The sequence below is a fragment of the Triturus cristatus genome, chromosome 6 (genome assembly GCF_964204655.1).
Source record: "Triturus cristatus chromosome 6, aTriCri1.1, whole genome shotgun sequence".
Lineage (NCBI taxonomy): Eukaryota > Metazoa > Chordata > Amphibia > Caudata > Salamandridae > Triturus > Triturus cristatus.
In genome coordinates, this window is record NC_140589.1 from 1,349,862,214 (window position 1) to 1,349,879,588 (window position 17,375).

General features: G+C 45.3%; 1 protein-coding gene and 1 long non-coding RNA gene across 2 annotated transcripts in view; one reads left to right on the forward strand and one right to left on the reverse strand.

Moving 5' to 3' along the window:
• Positions 1–17,375, reverse strand: part of LOC146821407 (uncharacterized) — a 1,203,178-nt gene that overhangs the window by 237,492 nt on the left and 948,311 nt on the right. The gene's annotated exons all lie outside the window — the stretch shown is intronic.
• Positions 10,328–11,365, forward strand: LOC146821408 (uncharacterized). Its single transcript, XR_014962709.1, has 4 exons — positions 10,328–10,465; positions 10,548–10,611; positions 10,704–10,818; positions 11,185–11,365. It is a non-coding gene; the product is annotated as an uncharacterized LOC146821408 (long non-coding RNA).

The window sequence follows — 17,375 nt, forward strand, 5'->3', positions numbered from 1 at the left end:
AAAAACGCTAAACAAAATGTTATTGGGAGGAACTTCATGATGGACATGGAAGCATTGGGTCTTAGAATGTTAAATGGTAGATTTGAGTCAGATATACTCCCAGCGTGGTCATTTCAGTCTCACCAGTATAAATCAAGAATAGACTATACTATGGTATCTGTAAATATCTTTGACAAAATTACCTCCTACCAGCTAAAAAAGGTATTTGAAAGCGACCATAGTCAACAAATAGTTCAAGTGAAATTGCTAGGTTCGAAACATCAAAATTACTTAACCATGCATGGACAGATCTGCACTGCTAACTATAGAAAACTTACATGGAAAACAAATAATATGGACAGTACGAAGAAAAAGGCACGATAACTAATTAAAACATGTTTTAAAGATAGCATTGTATGGTCTGTAATTGAACAATGGGAAAATTTTACAAAAAAAATAGTTGCACCGTATGATACCTCTCTTCATGTTAAAAAAAATCATACGGTTCAAAGGGAAAAAAAGGATACTATCATCAATTTCCCCATACACAATTAAAAAGATCAGACGGACCCGTAGGTGACTTAGGAAACAGCTAAATAAGCTCCCAAAAAATGAAGATATACAAATAAAACTAAAAAATGCCAACAATAAATTGAGGAAATTAATTTGGAATGAAAAAACAAAGTTAACCAGGAATTGTGGGCAAAAATCTTCTATGCCAGTAATCAAGCGAACTCAAGGGAGTTTTGGAAAGTGATTAATGGATTAACTAGGCCGAATAAATGTGTAGTCACATTCTCCTTAAGTGAAGATGACTGCTTCATATATCTTATAAAAATCCTAAACCCCGTTATAGAAGTGAAAATTGAGGAAGCCAAACCAAATATTAAAGAAAACAAACAGTTAATGACGGTCAAGACCGATGTAGAATGTGACTCAGAACTTTATATTACAGAAATCCAAGTCGCAAAATTAATAAAGAAGCAAAAAAATGGAGCACCGGGACCCAACGGCATCCCGTTTGCTCTTTATAAGGAAGAACCAGATTTCTGGGCTATATATTTGACAAAGGTATTTAATGAAGTCATACGAACAGGGCTGGTTCCAAAATCATGGAGAGGTTCTTTAATATCTCCAATTTAAAAAAAGAAAAATTGGCAACTACCGGAGAATTACCGCCCGATTACCCTTCAAGACACTGATGCAAAATTGTTTGCAGGGCTTTTACTATCCAGTTTGACAGACTGGGTAAAGGATAAAAGGATATTGCCACTGAACCAAACAGGGTTTATCAAAGGTTTAGGAACCTCCACAAATATATTGATTTTATCTGTATTAATGGATAAGGCACTTTTAGTCAAACAGCCTTTGTATTTTTGTTTTGTCGACTTCAAATTGGCCTTTGATTGTGTGAACAGGCATCGTCTGTGGAAAAAACTCAAAGAGCAAGGCATTCCAAACGTATTATTGCATGCGCTGCCACGGCGACACCTAAAAAGGGCAGGTAGAACGGCCTGGGCCAGATACCAGAGCAAAGAAAGAGAGAGAGAAAGAAGGCCCACTCTTCGCTTAATGGCGCACGATGAGGACACTGACCCAAGTTAAAAAAGAACCTGAAGCGATGCAACCAGAGCCTAACAGACAAGCCCATAGAAGGAAGGCTGAAGGAGCCGGTGCCAAGAGCCCAAAGGCAAGAGCTAGAAGCAATGCATTTGGAATAGCCGGGGGGACAAGAAACACAAGTGCACACCCAATCCCAAAAAGGGGAAATAGGGGCAAATAGCATCAATTGTAAACCCGCTGAAGCAGGTAGAAACACGCAGCAGGCAAACGGCTACAGAGACCTTAAAGTGGCTTACACAAGAAGCTTAAGAGTGCCCGACCGGGCAGTATGAAGCCAAAGTGAGAAACAACCCACAATATAGACTTGCAGGCAGTAGTCAAGGGCAACTGCCATCAGAAGAGCTGTCTCGCAGGCGTAGCATTAACAATTGAAAAGAGCCTCAGAATCCGAGACCAAACACTCCAGAAAAGACACGTACAGTGTCGAACACCAAAAAGAGAGCATTTGTCAAATTGGGAAAACACCCCAGTAAGCGGAAGCAAGGAGGAACCTATGGGCAGCTTGCAACAACTCAGAAAAGCTCCCCCACACATCGCAGCCCCGAAAAGAGGTGGCGACGTAGGGAGAGGAATACCAAGGCAACCGGCACGTATACATAAATGTATAAACATACAAATCTGCAGAGACAGAACAAGCCAGGAGCATGAACATGTCCATACCGGAGCATACCTAGTACAGTTAGGGCAGGTAGGAGCCATTTTTGAAGAGGAGATAAAGAAACCTTCCAAGGAGGTGGAACAGGAAACAGGCAGGATGACCATGCCGTAAGAAGATGGCACCAGGGAAAAAACATAGAACACTGTACAACGGACCACCAAGCGACGCATGGAGCCCACAGGATCTCCAGGCCCAGGTGAGATGAGCAGAGCTATATAATAGCATACAGGTACCTGTTAGACCTGGCACCTTGGCGTGAGTCTCCCTTCCACTTTTTGTCGCTGTGCCTCATGTGTTTTGCTGGTGTTAGCTGCTCAGAGCACTGTGCCACTGCCAACCAGTGCCACAGTGCAAGTGCTCCCTATTTAAAATGTATATATTGGTTGGATTCCATGATTGGCTTATTTGGTTTACTGTCAGACCCCAGTAAAGTGCACCAGGAGTGCCCAGAGCTTGTAAATACAAATGCTGCTGGTGGCTTGCAGCACTGGTTGTGCCACCCACAGAAGCGGCCTGGTAAAATGTGTCTAAGGTCTGCCATTGCAGAACCTGCGTGCAGTCTGGTACTGTCATGCTGACTGGGCAAGTGCACCCACTTCCCAGTCCCTAAACCTTCCCTTAACTTCATATTAGTCACCCCTATGGTAGGCCTACGGGCAGGGTGCATTGTAAGCATAAGGTAGGACAAGCCCTGATGTGTGTGGCATGTCCTAATAGTGAATTACAGCCATTTTCGTTTTTCACTATTGCAAGGCTACCTGTTCCCATAGGCCAGAATGGGCTGTCAGAATTGTTACATCCTATGATCCTAACAGACCCAGGGAACATGGTAGAAATTCGAGTTTAGTATGCCTGAACTCAGAATGATAAAATACATATTTTAGTAAAGTGTATTTTAATATTCTGAGTTTGCAAATACCACTTTTAGAAAGTTGGTATTTGCTTGCCTAACCCTTTCAGCCCGCCTCTGCTATGATGTGTATCTGCCTGTCTGGTTTGTGTGAATGACAGGGCTGGGGAAACCCAGAGGGGCAGGGCTAGGTAGCTTGGTGGTGAATAGAGAGATTGACATCCAGATTGGTGGGAGGAGTGCACCTGGACTCTGAATAGGGCTGTGCTCTGCCACGGCAATGCTGGCTCCACCTCCTGTGGAGCGACTGATGTCTCTGCCCTGCACCCTGAATAGAAAGTCAGAGTCATGTCAACAAAGTGCTCAGGAACTGGTTTGGACTGGGCAAAGGCCCCTCTACCCCAGAGGAACAAAGGAATTAGGGGTATAAGTATTGGGACCCTGCTCCAAAGAAATTAGATCCTGCTTGACAAGAAGAACCTCTGCCTGAGGAGAAGGAACTGGGAAAGCTGTAAGGAGGAGTACTGTCCCTGACCTGGGGGATTGGCCTGCAGTGTTTGCCTTGCTGCTGAAGGAGAGGAGAAGGACTACAAAAGACTGTATTTCAACTTGTGCTTAAAAAGATCTCCAAGGGCTTGGAATAGAGCTTGCCTCCTGTTGAAGTCTCAGGAACAACAGACTTCACCCCCCAGCTCCCCAGAGTTCTTTGGAAGTGCCTGCTGCTGTTGTTGGGCCTTCTGAGGGACTGCGTATCGCAAGGAGCTGGAAGCGCGATTCAAGGAGGAGAAGCGTGCCGCCGTCGGAGCTGCTGTCGTCGCATCTCGTGAAGTGTATCGCCGCTGCAGCATCGCATCGAGCGGAAGCGTCTCGCATCATCCAAGAAGTGTCTCGCAACGCCGAAGAAGCATGTCGCCATCGCAGCCATCGTAGCTGATGCATCGCACCGCATCAAGAGAAGAGTCTCACATCGAAGAAGAAGCGTGTCGCAATCGCAGCCATCGTAGCTGTCGCATTGCACCGCATCAAGAAAAGCACCTCGCATCCACGGAGAAGCGTGCCGCCGTCGGAGCTGCTGTCGTCCCATCGCGTAAAGGGGTGTCGCCGCTGCAACATCGCATCGAACGGAAGCGTCTCGCAAACGTCGGAGAAGAGTGCCGCTGTAAAGGCCGCTGTCGTCGCATCGCGTAAAGGGTGACGCCGCTGTAGCTGACGCGTCGAGTCTTCTCGCAACATCGGAGAAGCGTAATGCATCTGGAAGATCTTCACGTCTTTATTTCTTTGCACTAAAAACTTCATCGCATCAACAACGTTGCAACACTTTTGTTGCCCTGTTTGTCGCATCTAAAAGGGACATTGACTTAAAGTGTCGCATTTAAGAACTTAAGAGAACTAAGCAACCTTCTACCATCTAAAGTAACAGTATTATGTATCTTTGTCGTTTAATGGTCTTGTGGTAACTCTATATAAAGACTCCTTATTTTTAATATAAAACCTGTGTGGTGTCCATTTGTAGTGTTGTCACTTGGTTACTGTATGTGTTCACAAATGCTTAACCTATGACGCTCTGAGATAAGCCTTGTCTGCTCGCGCCAAGCTACCTAGAGGGTGAGCAGGGTTTATTTTAGGAGTGTAACCCCTTACCCTGACTAGAGGAAAGGTTCCCTGCTTGACACAAGTACCTTATAACAACGTAAAAGAGAGGGGCTCTTTGCCACAAATAGGGGTAGAGCACCAATAGACAAAAGTCAAGAGAAGAATTCCCCTATTTGGCACATCATCAGGTGAACTAAAAGATTCTTACCCACACCAAACCATTCACTCACCAGAACAAGCACCCTTGTCTTAACCACATGTGGACTCGTAATGAAAAATTTCTATATTTTATTAGAAACAATGACATAATAAAACATTTCTTTATAGCAATCACAAGACAGTAAAATCTGCGCCCAATGTTATAGTTGTTGGACAGTTAGAAAATAAAGAAATTACAATAAAAAACATACAGTAAAAATACATTAAACCAATTTCATCCTAAGAGTCATTTGTAAACACTGGGAGAACACAGGTAAGAAAGATGCTTTCTAATCAAAAAACGAAGGAAGACAAATGATCTAGATCAACTATTCTCATTACACTAGATACTTAGTGTTTGCATTTTCCGGAGAACAGATGTCATTCCGATCTATAGTCTCCTTTACTTTAAAGTTGCGTCGACGCATTTCGGTGGAAAACAGAAAATAGAAGACCACCTTCTTCAGGACAGTTAATTATGGTCTCCCACAATATAAAGAATCTAGACAGATCATAAAAGTTGGCATTAAAAATCAAAAAAGACATACATTTAATATACCCATCTCTAATATACAATTTGTACAATTGTGATTTACATCTATACACGCCATACATGGGTGTCAACAATTTTATAAAAACCTTATATGGGTGTCCACAATTTAATAAAAATCCCTATACCAGTTTCCAAACTCTAACAGGGGCAGCAGAATCCATTATAGGAAAGAGAAGTGTAGTTCTCCTGGTGATTCATCAGCCACAACCACACAAGTACTCCCAATCTTTAACATAGCTTATTCACCACACATCATCCATGCGCTCTTCTAATTTGAATAGAACAGCTAGGTTTCTATTAAGTGAGGGATATTACCTTCTATTCTAGCCAGTACATCCAAGCGGTAGGTACTAGAGGATTCCTTCCCTTACTTCTCTTTAACGGGAGTGCGGTAAGTTCATAGGATATATAAGGGAACACACCTCTTAATCTGAAAGAATAGAATCGGATATAATTATAGCCTCACCTTTGAGCCTACTAAAGGAGGATAAAATGCCCTAATGTCTGTCTTGTTATATATACCTGCCATCCTGTGTATCCGTTTTAAAGTGCGCTCATAGTATAGGAAAGGTGGGACCGGCTAAAACTGTAAGAGAAGTCCAAACATAAATATCATATGGACCAACCCCCAGCCCCAAAGAACAACATAGTCTATAGGTTCCACTTACTGAAAATAGGGAACAATCCCGTCCAAAAGCTTGTCTCAGGGGTAAGGAAATACTCTATTCTTTTAAGAACATATCCGTCCTAAATATCCATACTTCATTGGCTGATGTATTTGGTTAGATCTCGGTACACAAGCATTCTCGAGATTCCAAAGATTTCTATAAGGGGTAAAAAATAAGACGAGGGGATTGTATGAGTTAAATCACTTATTGTTCCAATCCTGTCTCCATAGATTACGATAGACTCAGCTGTAGTATGCACATATATTAACTATTTCTATCCTATAATGGCTACTTTTAACCTGTTGGTGGCATGTGGAAATTAATTATATTTAGTCCCAAGAAATTACTGTTAAAACAAACACTGGCTATTGTGCCACCAACAGTTAGGTTCTTTTTACCATTTTTTTGGCAAACTCAAAAAACGCTGAAACTTCATCTTAAATATCTGCTAGTCAGTGGATTTCCAGAGGTAACACCAGAAAGCTAACTTTGCCCTAATAAACTACACTCACCCCGTTGCAGCACGTGGAAATCTTGAAGCCTTGACCTGGTCCCCAGTGAAGCGCGTATCTAAATGAGCAAAAGAGAGAGCTGTCTTATACCCCCTTGCTCCTCGGGGCGGGGCATTCAATCAACCTCAGCTGTAAAACATTAGAAAAATGACCGCGAAAAGAGACCTAAAGACGCGGCCATCTTTGACTGCCAAAAGTTAGCCATTGGTGTATAGAAAAGTAAGGACGGGGCGAGCCAAGTGAAAACAAAAACCCATCTACCGTCCTCCTTCGAAAATACCAAACAAAGAGAACCGTTGGCCTATATATACAAACGCCGATACGATGCAGCCTCGTAGAAAATCAAAAGCGAGGTCGATATCAGCCTACAGAGAGCTATTTAAACTGAGGTTTTCCAATGGCATACATGGCGGCCATCTTTGAGTGATCAATAAAGGTACAAAGTCCAATCGTACCAAAGTCGATACCCTCACTCTAAATAAGGGATTTTAACAGGTTGCGACAAGGTAATGTTCAAAACTGAATCCAAAACGGAGTCAAACACGAATCGCAAAACCCCTCTACTTAAAGAAAGGCAAGCAATTTTATTATCGTTATTGCTAACCATTACTATCCTTCACACTCCATGCTGTGCGCACGAGTCAGGGCAAGAAAAAGGATTAAAGACCCGTTGTTTGCAAACGCAAACTCCCTTCAACAGCATCAATAATTCCTAAAAACCCTAATAAGTGCAACAGTATATTCGAAGAGCCAGAGTTCAGGATATACCAAAATCAATTAAGGGTATTCCTGGTATATGTCAGAGAACAGTACGAGGCGAGTTCCTTTCTATAGAGAGATCTTAGAAAGAATCTCTTAGGGCAGCATCTATAGAGCAGAATCTAAGCACAATGACGGACCTTAATATTCAGAAGAACTCGTGAGGGAAGGAACCGTTATCTGATCAAACGATCCCATTCCTCCCTCGAGTTCAGACCATTTCTCACTGTATTCAAAAGTGAGATATACCATTGCTCTCTGATTTTTCTTTTTTGTTCCATGTTGCCTCCGCGAGGCCCCATCCATATCTTCTCGAGGATAAACCATTTTAAGTCAGATTCGTTGTGGCCCATTTCAATAAAATGGGTGACTAGGGGGGCGTTGACTTTCTTAGTTCTAATAGCGGAGCGGTGTTCTTGGAGTCTGGTTCTAAGCTCCCTGCCTGTCTCCCCTACGTAACCTTTCTCACATGGACATTTAAGGAAATATACGATGTTTTTACTCCTACAGTTGTTAAGGGATCTGGAGGATACCTTGTGTCCATTGTATTCCAAACTACCTGACTCAATGCATAGTGAACAGACATTACATGTGCCACACTTTGCGTTTCCCATGGCAATAGCTCTGTCCAACGTGCTTTGTACTTTGCCCCTGTTCTCTCTATACGTATGGACCAGTTCGTTTCTCAAGTTCCTGTTTCTTTTGAAAGCAAAAATGGGTCTTTCCAACTTGAGTTCTTCCTCATTATTAATAATATGCCAATTGCTATTGATGACATTCTTGATACGGTTACTGATGTGGGAAAAATTACTTACAAAGACCACTTTGTCAGATTCCTTTTTCTCTTTGACAGTATTGCTAAGCATAGCTTCTCTGTCATAAAATCTGGCACGTTTGAAGGAGTGTGAAATTAGTTTTTTAGGGTACCCTCTTTCCTTGAATTTCTGTTTCATGGTCTCCGCATGTCTATAGAAATCCTTGATATCAGAACAGTTCCTCCGCAAGCGGAGAAACTGACTGAAGGGTATATTGTCACGCTGTGATTTGGGGTGGAAGCTAGAATAATGCAACAGAGTATTTTTGGCCATTGGTTTTGTGAATAGTTCCACCGCCAAACTCCCATCTACCTCTTTGATAGAGATATCTAGGAAATCAACCCTCGATTTACTTGACTGTGATGTGAACTTTAAGTTGGGGTCGCCCAAGTTAATCCAAAGTAGAAATTCATCAAGAAGGTCCATGGTACCATCCCAGATGAAAAAGATGTCATCTATGTAGCGGTACCAACCCACTACATTTTCAAAAAATGGAGCGAGTTCGTTGAAGATATGTTTCTTCTCAAATTCGCCGACATAGAGACAGGCCAGGCTCGGCGCACAGGTCGCCCCCATGCTCGTACCTATTAGAACTAAGAAAGTCAACGCCCCCCTAGTCACCCATTTTATTGAAATGGGCCACAACGAATCTGACTTAAAATGGTTTATCCTCGAGAAGATATGGATGGGGCCTCGCGGAGGCAACATGGAACAAAAAAGAAAAATCAGAGAGCAATGGTATATCTCACTTTTGAATACAGTGAGAAATGGTCTGAACTCGAGGGAGGAATGGGATCGTTTGATCAGATAACGGTTCCTTCCCTCACGAGTTCTTCTGAATATTAAGGTCCGTCATTGTGCTTAGATTCTGCTCTATAGATGCTGCCCTAAGAGATTCTTTCTAAGATCTCTCTATAGAAAGGAACTCGCCTCGTACTGTTCTCTGACATATACCAGGAATACCCTTAATTGATTTTGGTATATCCTGAACTCTGGCTCTTCGAATATACTGTTGCACTTATTAGGGTTTTTAGGAATTATTGATGCTGTTGAAGGGAGTTTGCGTTTGCAAACAACGGGTCTTTAATCCTTTTTCTTGCCCTGACTCGTGCGCACAGCATGGAGTGTGAAGGATAGTAATGGTTAGCAATAACGATAATAAAATTGCTTGCCTTTCTTTAAGTAGAGGGGTTTTGCGATTCGTGTTTGACTCCGTTTTGGATTCAGTTTTGAACATTACCTTGTCGCAACCTGTTAAAATCCCTTATTTAGAGTGAGGGTGTCGACTTTGGTACGATTGGACTTTGTACCTTTATTGGTCACTCAAAGATGGCCGCCATGTATGCCATTGGAAAACCTCAGTTTAAATAGCTCTCTGTAGGCTGATATCGACCTCGCTTTTGATTTTCTACGAGGCTGCATCGTATCGGCGTTTGTATATATAGGCCAACGGTTCTCTTTGTTTGGTATTTTCGAAGGAGGACGGTAGATGGGTTTTTGTTTTCACTTGGCTCGCCCCGTCCTTACTTTTCTATACACCAATGGCTAACTTTTGGCAGTCAAAGATGGCCGCGTCTTTAGGTCTCTTTTCGCGGTCATTTTTCTAATGTTTTACAGCTGAGGTTGATTGAATGCCCCGCCCCGAGGAGCAGGGGGTATAAGACAGCTCTCTCTTTTGCTCATTTAGATACGCGCTTCACTGGGGACCAGGTCAAGGCTTCAAGATTTCCACGTGCTGCAACGGGGTGAGTGTAGTTTATTAGGGCAAAGTTAGCTTTCTGGTGTTACCTCTGGAAATCCACTGACTAGCAGATATTTAAGATGAAGTTTCAGCGTTTTTTGAGTTTGCCAAAAAAATGGTAAAAAGAACCTAACTGTTGGTGGCACAATAGCCAGTGTTTGTTTTAACAGTAATTTCTTGGGACTAAATATAATTAATTTCCACATGCCACCAACAGGTTAAAAGTAGCCATTATAGGATAGAAATAGTTAATATATGTGCATACTACAGCTGAGTCTATCGTAATCTATGGAGACAGGATTGGAACAATAAGTGATTTAACTCATACAATCCCCTCGTCTTATTTTTTACCCCTTATAGAAATCTTTGGAATCTCGAGAATGCTTGTGTACCGAGATCTAACCAAATACATCAGCCAATGAAGTATGGATATTTAGGACGGATATGTTCTTAAAAGAATAGAGTATTTCCTTACCCCTGAGACAAGCTTTTGGACGGGATTGTTCCCTATTTTCAGTAAGTGGAACCTATAGACTATGTTGTTCTTTGGGGCTGGGGGTTGGTCCATATGATATTTATGTTTGGACTTCTCTTACAGTTTTAGCCGGTCCCACCTTTCCTATACTATGAGCGCACTTTAAAACGGATACACAGGATGGCAGGTATATATAACAAGACAGACATTAGGGCATTTTATCCTCCTTTAGTAGGCTCAAAGGTGAGGCTATAATTATATCCGATTCTATTCTTTCAGATTAAGAGGTGTGTTCCCTTATATATCCTATGAACTTACCGCACTCCCGTTAAAGAGAAGTAAGGGAAGGAATCCTCTAGTACCTACCGCTTGGATGTACTGGCTAGAATAGAAGGTAATATCCCTCACTTAATAGAAACCTAGCTGTTCTATTCAAATAAGAAGAGCGCATGGATGATGTGTGGTGAATAAGCTATGTTAAAGATTGGGAGTACTTGTGTGGTTGTGGCTGATGAATCACCAGGAGAACTACACTTCTCTTTCCTATAATGGATTCTGCTGCCCCTGTTAGAGTTTGGAAACTGGTATAGGGATTTTTATTAAATTGTGGACACCCATATAAGGTTTTTATAAAATTGTTGACACCCATGTATGGCGTGTATAGATGTAAATCACAATTGTACAAATTGTATATTAGAGATGGGTATATTAAATGTATGTCTTTTTTGATTTTTAATGCCAACTTTTATGATCTGTCTAGATTCTTTATATTGTGGGAGACCATAATTAACTGTCCTGAAGAAGGTGGTCTTCTATTTTCTGTTTTCCACCGAAACGCGTCGACGCAACTTTAAAGTAAAGGAGACTATAGATCGGAATGACATCTGTTCTCCGGAAAATGCAAACACTAAGTATCTAGTGTAATGAGAATAGTTGATCTAGATCATTTGTCTTCCTTTGTTTTTTGATTAGAAAGCATCTTTCTTACCTGTGTTCTCCCAGTGTTTACAAATGACTCTTAGGATGAAATTGGTTTAATGTATTTTTACTGTATGTTTTTTATTGTAATTTCTTTATTTTCTAACTGTCCAACATCTATAACATTGGGCGCAGATTTTACTGTCTTGTGATTGCTATAAAGAAATGTTTTATTATGTCATTGTTTCTAATAAAATATAGAAATTTTTAATTACGAGTCCACATGTGGTTAAGACAAGGGTGCTTGTTCTGGTGAGTGAATGGTTTGGTGTGGGTAAGAATCTTTTAGTTCACCTGATGATGTGCCAAATAGGGGAATTCTTCTCTTGACTTTTGACACAAGTACCTACCTGTGCCAACCAGAGTACCCGGATTCTAACATTGGTGGTCAGCGATGAGGATTCTGGACTTGCATTTGTGACTCATGTACAGTGATTGGTGAACACTACTTAGTGAGTGCAGACCTTAACGCAACCAGTACTTGTTGGTAGATTCTTTTTTGGGACTTTCTATTTTTGAGTACTGCCAAGCTTAACCATGGTGGAGAAAGCAGCATCCATAGTCTCTGTTAATACTGAATTTGAATGGGAAGAAGAGAAATTGGATAGCTACACTGCCAAGCAGCTGAAATTCTTCTGCAAGAAATTTAATGTTTCTACTACTGGATGCAAACATAAGGCAGAGTTCTACAAGGCGCTGAGAGCCTGGGTAGAAGCAAGGAATGCCACTGATAATGATAATGCAGAGGAGCAGCTGGAAGGGCCAGTGGGTCCAAGAGGAAGGAGAACCCTTTCCCCTGCCGGTAGCAGTGTTTCTAGTAAAAGTCTATCTCCAGAGGAGCTGGCAGATAGAAAAGAGTGTAGGATGCATGAATTGGAGCTGACCAAGCTCAAGTTAAGTGGGCAGATAGAATTTGAAATGCAAAGTAGAAAGTGAGCCCTAGAAGAAAAAAAGCTACAGTATGAACATGAAAAGGTTTTGAGGGAGTTGGTGCTGACAGTCCAGAGTTTAGAAATTGCTCCCTCTGGTGGCAGCACACCGTCAATGTGTGTAGAATCTAGAGTTTACATACCAAAAGATGTAGTAAAAGATTTTTTTTTAAATGATGACATAGGGCAGTGGTTCAAAGCCTATGAAGTAGCCATGTCTTCCCACCGGGTCCCTGAGAAGGATTGGGGAGCGGGGTTGTGGGGACGGTTCCTTAGTGAGGGGCGGGACACACTGCTAGACTTGCCTTCAGATGATTATAATTCTTATCCCCATATGAAGGTAGCTTTGATGACTAGGTATGGGTTGACCCCTGAGTTGTATAGGCAAAGGTTCAGGGGTTGCACCAAGATTCCAAACAGTACGTATGTTGAGTATGTGACTTTGTTTTGCAGAGCACTGGATGGTTGGGTGAAGGGTAGCAAGGTTAATGATTTTCAAGGGCTTCTTGATTTAATGGCATGGGAGCACTTGTCCAGTAATTGTTTTCCTGAACTACGCCAGCACCTGATTGATAGTAGGCTGACTAACCCTAGGAAGCTTGCTGAGGAGGCGGACCGCTGGGTCAGTACCAGGGTCCACAAGGGTCCAGTGGGAGACTCCGCTAAAGGGGGGCAGGGTCCCCAGCAGAAGAGTGGGGGGGGGACAAGGGTAAACAGAGGGAGCTATCAAGAAGGCCCCAAAGTAATCCCCAAGGGAACCAAGGGAAAGGTTCTCAGCCTCCCCCACCGCAGAAACCGACCGGGGCCCTGACAGGTCCACCTGTTCAAAAGGGGCCCATAAAATGTTACAAGTGTGATAACATGGGGCATTTTGCCTCTGATTTAAAGTGTCCTTTGTATGGTAAACCAGCACCAACTGGTGCTCCGCCCCGGCAGGTGGCTAGTGTAGCCTTGGGGGAGGAGATGGCTGTCCAAGGTGGGTGGGGTCCCGCAGAGATGTCCCTTGTCTCATTAGGAGACTGTGAGATGGTCCCCCAAACCCAGCTGCCTGATAACACTAAGAAATACAGGCAGTGGGTGACCATCAATGGCCGTAGGGTGGAAGCTCTCAGAGATACAGGAGCCAGTGTGACAGCTGTCAAGTGTCACCTGGTGTCTCAAGAGCAGGTGGTCCCAGGAGCATTCTATCCAGTTGTTGCCACTGACAACACAGAGCGTCACTGCAAGGTGGCTCAGGTTCCCTTTGAGTGGGGGGGGGGTCTCTGGTACTCTTCAGGTATCTGTGAGGCCCGCCATGCCTGTAGACTGTCTGTTAGGGAATGACTTGGAGAGCTCACCTTGGGCTAAGGTGGAGCGGAGTGCTCACCTGGAGATGTTGGGTATGCCGGATTGGACGTGTGTCACCACACGGTCCATGGCAGCAAGTAGAGGTGCTCAAGAGGTCCTGAAGCCTGAGAGGGAGGCCCAGGGACCGGCCTTAGAGAGAAGAGGAAGGGGGCGCGGGAAACCGGCCCCTGAAGTTCCCATGGCCCAGGAGGAAGCAGACCTTGAGGGGGATGCCCTGGAGCCTACCGGGGAACATATAGCTGAACTGGGGGACCTGCCTGAGCTGACCCATTGGCAGCAGGAAGGAGGCCCCTCCAGGGAGGACTTTTGTAAGGCACAGAAAGAATGCCCTTCTCTCGTGGGTATGCGGCAGCAGGCTGCAGACCAGGCCGCAGGTGATCAGTCTGGGTCACATTTCATTTACTGGGAGAACGACCTCCTGTATACAGAGCCTAAGGTTGCTGAGCCTGGGTCAGCCTGTGCGCTGGTGGTACCCCAGGACTTCAGAGCCTTCCTACTGGGGCTGGCTCACGATGTGCCATTGGCAGGACATTTGGGGCAGGACAAGACCTTTGAAAGGCTTGTCACCCACTTTTATTGGCCTCAAATGCGCAGGAGTTCAGACACTCACTGCAGGACCGGTCAGACTTGCCAGGCAAGTGGAAAGAGTGGACGGAAGCAGAAGGCTCCACTCCAGCCATTCCCTGTGGTCGGTACCCCTTTCCAGCGAGTGGGTATTGACATTGTGGGGCCACTGGACACCAGGACAGCCATGGGCAACAGGTTTATCCTGGTCCTGGTGGACCATGCCACCCGGAACCCGGAAGCCATCCCTCTGAGGACAGTGACGGCCCCCGTGGTGGGACGTGCACTGGTGGGAATTTTCTCCAGAGTGGGATTCCCTCTAGAGGTGGTGTCTGACCGGGGTACCAATTTCATATCCAAGTATATGAAATCCCTTTGGCAAGAGTGTGGTGTAACCTACAAGTTCACCACACCTTACCACCCCCAAGGAAACAGGTCGGTTGAGAGATTCAACCGTACCCTCAAGGGCATGATAATGGGTCTGGAAGAACCCATGAGGCGTAAGTGGGACGTCCTCTTGCCATGCCTTCTCTTTGCGTACCAAGAGGTGCCACAGAAGTCTCTGGGGTTCAGCCCCTTTGAGCTCCTGTATGGCCAACCAGTGAGAGGACCTCTAAGTCTGGTCAAGGAAGGCTGTGAGCAATCTCCTAGGAAACCTCCCCAGAATGTATATAGCTACATGCTGGCCTTCAGAAATCAGACTAGGCGAGTCAGGCAACTTGCTGAGGCAAATCTGGAAGCCAGCCAGGAGGAGATGAAGCGGTGGTACGACCAGAATGCCACTCTGGTAGAGCTTCAGCCTGGACACAAGGTGTGGGTCTTGGCCCCCGTGGAGCCTTGTGCGCTCCAGGATAAGTGGACCGGTCCCTTTCAGGTTGTGGAGCGCAAGAGTCCAGTTACCTATTTGGTGGACTTGCGGTCTCCAAGGAACCCCTTAAGGGTCCTTCATGTCAACCGCCTCAAGCCCCACTTGGAGAGGTCCCAAGTGGGCATGCTCTTGGCAACAGATGCTGGAATGGAAGACGAGACCGAGCCTCTTCCTGAGCTCCTGTCAGCCCAGGAGCAAGATGGGTCAGTGGATGGTGTCATCCTCTCTTCCCCCCTGACCCCTGAGCAACAGAATGATTGTCGCCAGCTGCTGGGACAATTTTCTGATCTGTTTTCCCTGGTTCCCGGTGTCACTGATTGGTGCGTCTATGATGTGGACACTGGGGATAGTACACCTGTGAGGCACAAGGCCTACAGGGTGACTGACAGGGTGAGGGCATGCATCAAGGAGGAGGTCTCCAAGATGTTTGCACTCGGGGTAATTGAGTCCTCCAGCAGTCCTTGGGCCAGCCCAGTGGTCTTGGTCCCAAAGGCTGCAGCGCTGGGAGCCACACCCGAACTCCGGTTCTGTGTGGACTACAGAGGACTCAATTCAGTAACCAGGACTGACGCACACCCCATCCCCAGAGCTGATGAGCTCATAGATTGGCTAGGGGCTGCCAACTACCTCAGCACGTTTGATTTAATGTCTGGGTACTGGCAGATCGCCTTGACCGAGGGGGCCAAAGAGAGGTCAGCATTTTCCACCCCAGATGGGCACTACCAGTTCCGGGTTATGCCCTTTGGGATGAAGAATGCCCCTGCCACCTTCCAGAGGTTGGTAATCCAGGTGTTGGTTGGACTGGTTCAGTGCAGCCTACCTGGATGACATCGCAGTGTTCAGCTCCACTTGGGAAGAACACCTGCGCCACCTCTGGGAAGTGTTGATGGCGCTGCGGAGGGCAGGCCTCACGATCAAGGCGAGTAAGTGCCAGATCGGGCAGGGTTCCGTGGTGTACTTGGGGCACCAGGTTGAGAGCGGCCAGGTGGCGTCCCTTCAACCCAAGATAGAAACCATCCTGAAGTGGGAGTCGCCCAAAACCCAGACAGAGGTGAGAGCCTTCCTAGGTCTCACCGGGTACTACAGGAGGTTCGTCAAGGGGTATGGCAACATCGTTGCCCCCTTGACAGCGCTGACTTCTAGGAAGCAGCCCAGGAAAGTGATTTGGACTGACACCTGTCAGAAAGCTTTTGAGGCCCTGAAAGGTGCTATGTGCACGGCGCCCGTGCTCTTGGCTCCCAACTTCTCCAGAGAGTTTATCGTTCAGACAGACGCTTCAGAGCATGGTGTGGGGGCTGTTCTTTCACAGATGAATGAGGAGGGCCTAGATCAACCTGTAGCCTTCCTTACCACGGGAACAGAGATGGAGTGCTATTGAGCGTGAGGCATTTGCTGTGGTCTGGGCGCTGAAGAAGCTAAGACCCTACCTGTTTGGGTCTCACTTCCGGGTTCAGACAGACCACAGGCCCCTCAGATGGTTGATGCATATGAGGGGTGAGAATCCAAAGCTGTTGAGGTGGTCCATTTCCATACAGGGTATGGATTTCACGGTGGAACATCGCCCTGGTACAGATCACGCCAATGCTGACGGTCTGTCCAGATTTTTCCGCCTTAGTGATGAGGAACTCCCTGTGGTAGGGTAGTTCTCCCCACTTTTCAGCTGGAGGGGACACGTGTTAGACCTGGCACCTTGGCGTGAGTCTCCCTTCCACTTTTTGTCACGGTGCCTCATGTGTTTTGCTGGTGTTAGCTGCTCAGAGCACTGTGCCATTGCCAACCAGTGCCAAAGTGCAAGTGCTCCCTATTTAAAATGTATATGTTGGTTGGATTCCATGATTGGCTTATTTGGTTTAGTGTCAGACCCCAGTAAAGTGCACCAGGAGTGCCCAGAGCTTGTAAATACAAATGCTGCTGGTGGGCTTGCAGCACTGGTTGTGCCACCCACAGAAGCGGCCTGGTAAAATGTGTCTAAGGTCTGCCATTGCAGAACCTGCGTGCAGTCTGGTTCTGTCATGCTGACTGGGCAAGTGCATCCACTTCCCAGTCCCTAAACCTTCCCTTAACTTCCTATTAGTCACCCCTATGGTAGGCCTAAAGGCAGGGTGCATTGTAAGCATAAGGTAGGACAAGCCCTGATGTGTGTGGCACTTCTAATTGTGAATTACAGCCATTTTCGTTTTTCACTATTGCAAGGCTTCCTGTTCCCATAGGCCAGAATGGGCTGTCAGAATTGTTATATCCTATGATCCTAACAGACCCAGGGAA